The sequence below is a fragment of the Grammomys surdaster genome, unplaced genomic scaffold, assembly GCF_004785775.1.
Source record: "Grammomys surdaster isolate TR1022 unplaced genomic scaffold, NIH_TR_1.0 125934, whole genome shotgun sequence".
Taxonomy (NCBI): Eukaryota; Metazoa; Chordata; class Mammalia; order Rodentia; family Muridae; genus Grammomys; species Grammomys surdaster.
The window spans coordinates 706,224-712,528 of NW_021620757.1; the positions used below are offsets into that span (position 1 = coordinate 706,224).

The window sequence follows — 6,305 nt, forward strand, 5'->3', positions numbered from 1 at the left end:
AAGGTAATGGAGTTTGATAATAGAGGAGGATGGGAGGAGGGGGAAGAGTTTGGGGGCTTGGTAATACACACATATACTTCTATCACTTTAGAGGCTGAGCAAGGAAGACCATGAGTTTGAGACCCAGTCTCAAAACTAAGAGGGCAATCATTCTTGTGTATATGATATACCCTTTCTTTTGAAAATTGACTCAAATTACCAATGGCACTATTTGATTCTTCTTTTTTTGAGGGGAGTTGTGACAGGGTTACCCAGTATAGCCCTAGATGTCCTGGAATTTACTCTGTAGACAAAGCTGGCCTCAGACTCAGAGATCTATCTGGTTCTACCTCCAAAATTCTGGAATTGAAGGCACATACCACCACCACTCAGCTCATGATTTGATTCTTAAGCTAGTTTATAAGGTATACTTCAAAGTTACAGGCATTGATTATTATAATTGTGAGTGTACATGATGCATATCGACACATATGCCATGGTGCACATGTGGAAATCAAATATCATTTGTCGGGAAGGTTCGTTAATTCCATAGACACATGGATTATAAGAAATCTAACCCAAGTTGCCAGGTTTGTGAGCCAAATAACTTATCATTCCCTTCCCCCCAAGTTACTGTCTTATAACAATCACAGAAATATAACTCAAAATTGGTAATATAATTCAGTATTTGTGTTGGAACATACAGAGATAACTCACCACAACCTTAATTAGAATTAATTCTGAAATCTCTATTGATGAGTAAATTATCTTAATAAATTAAGTTATAGTTATTTGCCTTTGTCGATGAAAAAAAAAGAAGGAAGGTGAAAAGCCAAAAACTTCTTTGTACTTTTGGTTGGGAAGAACAGTGGGAAGAAGAGCTGCTGGTTTTTTTTTTTTTTGCTTTTTTTTTTTTGTTTGTTTGTTTTTTTGCTATGTTTTTCAGTAGAATTAATTCTTCCGAGCCAGGCACATATCCTGTTTCAGATGGAAGGAGAAGCAGCTGTAGCAGGATGCAGAGGTATCGTGTGTGTGTGTGTGTGTGTGTGTGTGTGTGTGTTCCTGTGTGTGTGTTTCTGTGTGTGTGTTCCTGTGTGTAATGCAGAGAGGGAGGGAAACATGATGTCATGCTGGTGACGTCATGCTCTCTCCTTGTCAATGAGGCTCTTACAGACCAGGTTAATAAGTTTCCCTCTTCAATAGGAAGTTCCTTGGAGTGAGGATATCAGGAAGTAATTTTAAAAGGCACTTTGGTAACAATAAATTGCTTGGTTTGTAAGGTCTTAGGAGTTCACACAAAGAAATGATAGAAGGCTGTTGTTATAATGAAGGTGGTGGCTGTTAATCTTACAAATTGTTGTGACTGGATTTAGAGACATCCACGTGGCTTGTAGAGAATACAACTTGTTGGGACTGAAGAGATGGCTAAGTCAGTGAAGTGCTTGCCTCTCCTTGCAAGTTTGAGGATCTGAATTTGATTTCTAGAATCCATCTTTAAAAAAAAAAAGCGAAAACCAAAACCCTGAGTGTAGTAGCCACATGCGTGCAATCTCAACTCCAGAGAGGCAGAAACAGAAAGCTCCCCAGACTCACTGTCCAACCAGCCTTGCCTACTAAACGAATTGCAAGCTAGTGAGAAATGGTGTATCAGAAAAAACAAGGTAAACAGTTCATTAAAGCAACACCTGAGGTCGTCCTCAACCCTCCATATGTGTGCATGCATTCTCTCTCTCTCTCTCTCTCTCTCTCTCTCTCTCTCTCTCTCTCTCTCTCTCTCTCTCTCTCTGTCTCTCTCTGACACACACACACACACACACTTGTGAACTCTTTCTGGTGTTGTCTGTGGTGGTGTTTCTGTAGAGGATCGGCATGAACTTAGTGAGATTTCTCCTCTGTCCAATTCCTGACAGCCTGAACAGAAAAAGGCAGTAGGAGGGAAAACTGCTTTTCTTCTCTCCCCTACAGTGACTGTACTCTCCTTCTGCAGCATGTAGGCATTGGAATTTCAGTTTCTACAGCCTGTGGACTCCAGAATCTGCACAGGCATCCACTTAAGACCGACAGTTACACTGTCCGCACCGCTGCCTCAGGGGCTTTCAGGCTGAAGCCATCTATCAGCTTCCCTGGGTCTCCAGGGTGTGTGTGGCTATCCATGGGGTGCACAGCCGCCTTGACTGTGAGCCAAGCACTCGAAATAAACCTTCTGTATCTGTTTTTGTAACCTAATATACATATGTGTAGAGGTGGCTTGGGTAGGTTAATAGAAAATAGAGAGATTGCTACATTTTAACTTTAGGAAGAGAAGACAATAGATTGGAATGCAGTTAAGAAAGTGGCTTCTTCCTTTCCTCTGGCGGCAGCCATCAGGTGAGCCAAGATGGGTACATACAAATACATCCAGGAGCTTTGGAGGAAGAAGCAGTCCGACGTGATGCGCTTTCTTCTGAGGGTCCGCTGTTGGCAATACCGCCAGCTCTCTGCGCTGCACAGGGCTCCCCGCCCCACCCGGCCTGATAAATTACGACGACTGGGATACAAGGTGAAGCAAGATTATGTCATTTACAGGATTCATGTCCACCGTGGTGGTCGCAAGCGCCCGGTTCCTAAGGGTGCAACTTACGGCAAGCCTGTCCACCATGGTGTTAACCAGCTGAAATTTGCCCGAAGCCTTCAGTCTGTTGCTGAGGAGAGAGCTGGGCGCCATTGTGGGGCTTTGAGAGTCCTGAATTCCTACTGGGTTGGTGAAGATTCCACATATAAATTTTTTGAGGTTATCCTCATTGATCCATTCCATAAAGCTATCAGAAGAAATCCTCACACCCAGTGGATCACCAAACCAGTCCACAAGCACAGAGAGATGCGTGGGCTGACATCTGCTGGCCGAAAGAGCCGTGGCCTTGGAAAGGGCCACAAGTTCCACCATACTATTGGTGGTTCTCCACGTGCAACCTGGAGAAGACGCAATACTCTCCAGCTCCACTGTTACCGCTAATACACATATTTGTACAATTCCTATCCAATAAACAATTTAGAACAGTCAAAAAAAAAACAAGAAAGTGAAAGCGATACTTTATAGCAACAGACAATATGAAAGAAGCTGACGAAAATAGACACTCCAGGGCAGGCCTGGTGCTCAGTAGTAGCTGGCCAACACACAACTGACTCCATGTGTTTTGCCTTTTTGTTGTTGTTGTTTGTGTGCATGCTTTTTGTTTTGTTCTGCTTTGCTCTTTGTTTTTTAAAATGAGAAAGAACATGACGTTAAGTGGGTAGGGAGAAAGGAGAGGATCTGGGGAAAGTCGGGGGAACGGGAGGAGTATGATCAAAAGATATCGGATGGAAAACATTTTAAACTAAACACAAAGCAGAAGTTAACTGCACTCACACCATGGATAGAGGACTGCGTGGACTTCTTTCAGGGTGACTTTGACATTGTTATGTAAACGTCACCCCCCTCCCCTCCTCTTCCCCCCCCCCCAACTCTGTTTCACTGGCATTGCAACATGAATTGTCAGGCTAACACAAGTATGATAAATACCCTTTCTCCAAATTGTGTTTCAGGAGAGAATTAAGCTCTATAGAAAATCATATGAAAATGATTTTTCAGAGGCTAGAGATGTAGCTTGGTGGTTAAAAGCTTCTTGCCTTTCCGGAGGACTAGAGTTTAATTCCCAAGCTCTTGCATTGGTTGGATCATAAGCACCTGTAACTCCACTTTCAAGGGATACAATGGCCTCTTCTGGTCTCTATGGATACCCAGAGGCATGTGTTCACCAACACACACACACACACACACACTAAAAACAAATCTTTTTTTAAGCTTATTTTTAGATGTTGTTCCCTCACAGAATGCCAGTTCTCAAGGCCTGATCATACGACAGTCCTGATCTCTATTTTTCTTCTCTTAAGCCCAATTCTATATTGGTCTATGGTCCTGAGTTCCATCTGTTGTTGGTCCATGGCAGCATGATTAGCGTGTGTATTAAAACTTATCCAGTGTTATCACTAGATTGGTTTGCCCATCATTAGATGATTTCAGGTCCTTGTGCAGTTGCATGATAGGATTTATATTTCCCCTAATATCATTGATATGTGACATTGTCACTTCCATGGGTCATTAAAGGATGAGTCAAGTGTTGGGTCTCACTTGCTGGCAGAAAATTTAAAGGCTGCTATTCACTTTACTCTAGCCCCCAAGTTCCCTTTCTTTGACTCAGTGAATACTGAGCTGTAGATTGTAGTGGAGTCTGGACCCCAGAGTGACTACACTGAACATAAGTTTCTTTTTTTTATTTCTTTGTTTATTTTTGTTTATTTACTTATTATTTATTTATTAGACAGAATCTCACAACATAGCCCTGGCTGGCCCCTAACTCAATACATAGATCAGATTGGCCACAAACTTAGAGGTTGCCCACATGAGTGCTAGAGCAGAAGGAATATCTTACTACAGCCACTGAACAGAAGTTCTGTCTTCTCTCATTGAACATGAACCATGGTTATTAAAAATTTTTTTTAAATGCTTACTGTGTTCTGCTACTTTTATTTTTGGATTTTTTGTTATTATAATGTCTTCTCTTATCCTAATATAGATGCTTCTTCCAAAATGCTTTGCAAATTCCAACCCTAAATTGCATGGATACCCAAAATGGTGTGTCGATACATTTTAGTGACCCTGCTCTGTGGCTTTCTTCATTCTGAGTACTTTGTGGTCTTTTGAGCTAATGATTCTTTTACCCTTAACAATAGGAAAAGAGATGTCCTTTTGGGTTTGTTTTCTCAAGACTGTACCAAAGGCAGGTCAGTGGAAATGGCGTATCCCTTCACCCCATGCAGGAAGTAAAAAGATGAATTATGTAGAAAATACCTTCAAATACTAATAAAACCAACTAAAATGTAATGTGCTTTTTATTGTTACCAAGTGAGTATAATGCACTGTTTTACAAATGTGGATCACATAGCACACTGGAAACATTCCCCAGCAGAAAGCACCCACCATTTGAGACCTATGAATGTATTCACTATTTTAGCACCTCGAGCATACAAAACACAGTATGGTGTCCTGCAGATAACAGAACATCGGTGGTATCACTCTCACCTCAAAGGCACAAGGTGGCATGAAATGCATCTTTTTCTCCTCCTGAAGGAAGAGACCCTTGAGGTCAACCTGAGTGGTAAAAAGAGACAGCTTCGGAAAGATCTAGAAGAAGAGCATCCTAGATCAAGAGATCATCAATGTCCTTGATATCAGAATGCTTCTTACGAGGCTGTGAGAGCTCAGACTCTATAGCAGGATCTCTGGGCACAGAGGAGAAGTGCTGATCTTTAAGCAGAAAAGTGAGATGGTGCAAGCCATTCTGAAAGCGTGCCCTGGCTGCTGCGTGGAGGGAGAGGAGGGAGAAAGGACTGGGACCCAGTCAGGGAGGATTGCATCACTGCAGGCAAGGGGTAATCATACTGGACATGTTTACACGGGGATGTAAGAAAAACAGTGAAATCCAGGACATGTTTTGGGGTGAGAGAGGGTAAGACTTACCATGTATTGGTTGTCAGTAAATGAGATGAGTAGCAGTCGGAAAGTTTTAATGAGTGGATGCTGGGCTTTAGTCACTAAGAAATGTTCTTAGTTTGTGCTCTGCTCAATTAAGATACAACAACAACAAACCCCCCCAAAAAAACAGAAAAGGTAATTTTGCTCACCAACTTCCCCCTGCACCTAGTAAACCAATTAAAATGACAAAATAAAAAATGAAGAAGTATGATATTTGTCACTTAATTAACATTGTCAGTTATTTGGGCTACGAGACAAAGTCATAGATTAAATCATCTAGGAACAGCCATCCGAGACAACTGATATGATTGGCCTGTGGTGATGTCATAATGCTTTTTTCAGAGTAGAGCTGAAGCCTGGGTGTTGCTGCCCAGAGATTGAGGTCTGGCCACCCACTGGTCCCCCAGCCCTCAGCAAGAGCCATGCTGTGCAGAGACCATTCTGGGAGTTGATAAAAAGCTGTAGAATGGTGGACCTTAGGTTAGAGGGTTACGGAATGCAGTCCACAATGGTACTGAAAGTAAGATTAGAAACCAGAAAATATATGTCAGTGTGGTCTGACCCCTTTCCGAGTTCATGTCAAAATCCCATTTGCTTTCCAGAAAGTGGTGGTGCAAACCATTATCCCTGTTCATGGGCTCTTGGGGACAATTCTTCTAGGACACAGTTCTTTTTTTTTTTCCTACTAGAAACTATTTCTAAAGTAAACAACACAAGATACCACTACATAAAGAAAATCTGACTCCAAGATCCTTCTCAGAAATGTTTTATTGTT

The 6,305-nt window shown here is 42.0% G+C and overlaps 1 pseudogene; it reads left to right on the forward strand.

Annotated features, from left to right (window-relative positions):
• Nucleotides 1–2,356: 2,356 nt before the first annotated feature.
• On the forward strand, nt 2,357–2,971 carry LOC114608718 (annotated as a pseudogene).
• Nucleotides 2,972–6,305: the final 3,334 nt, after the last annotated feature.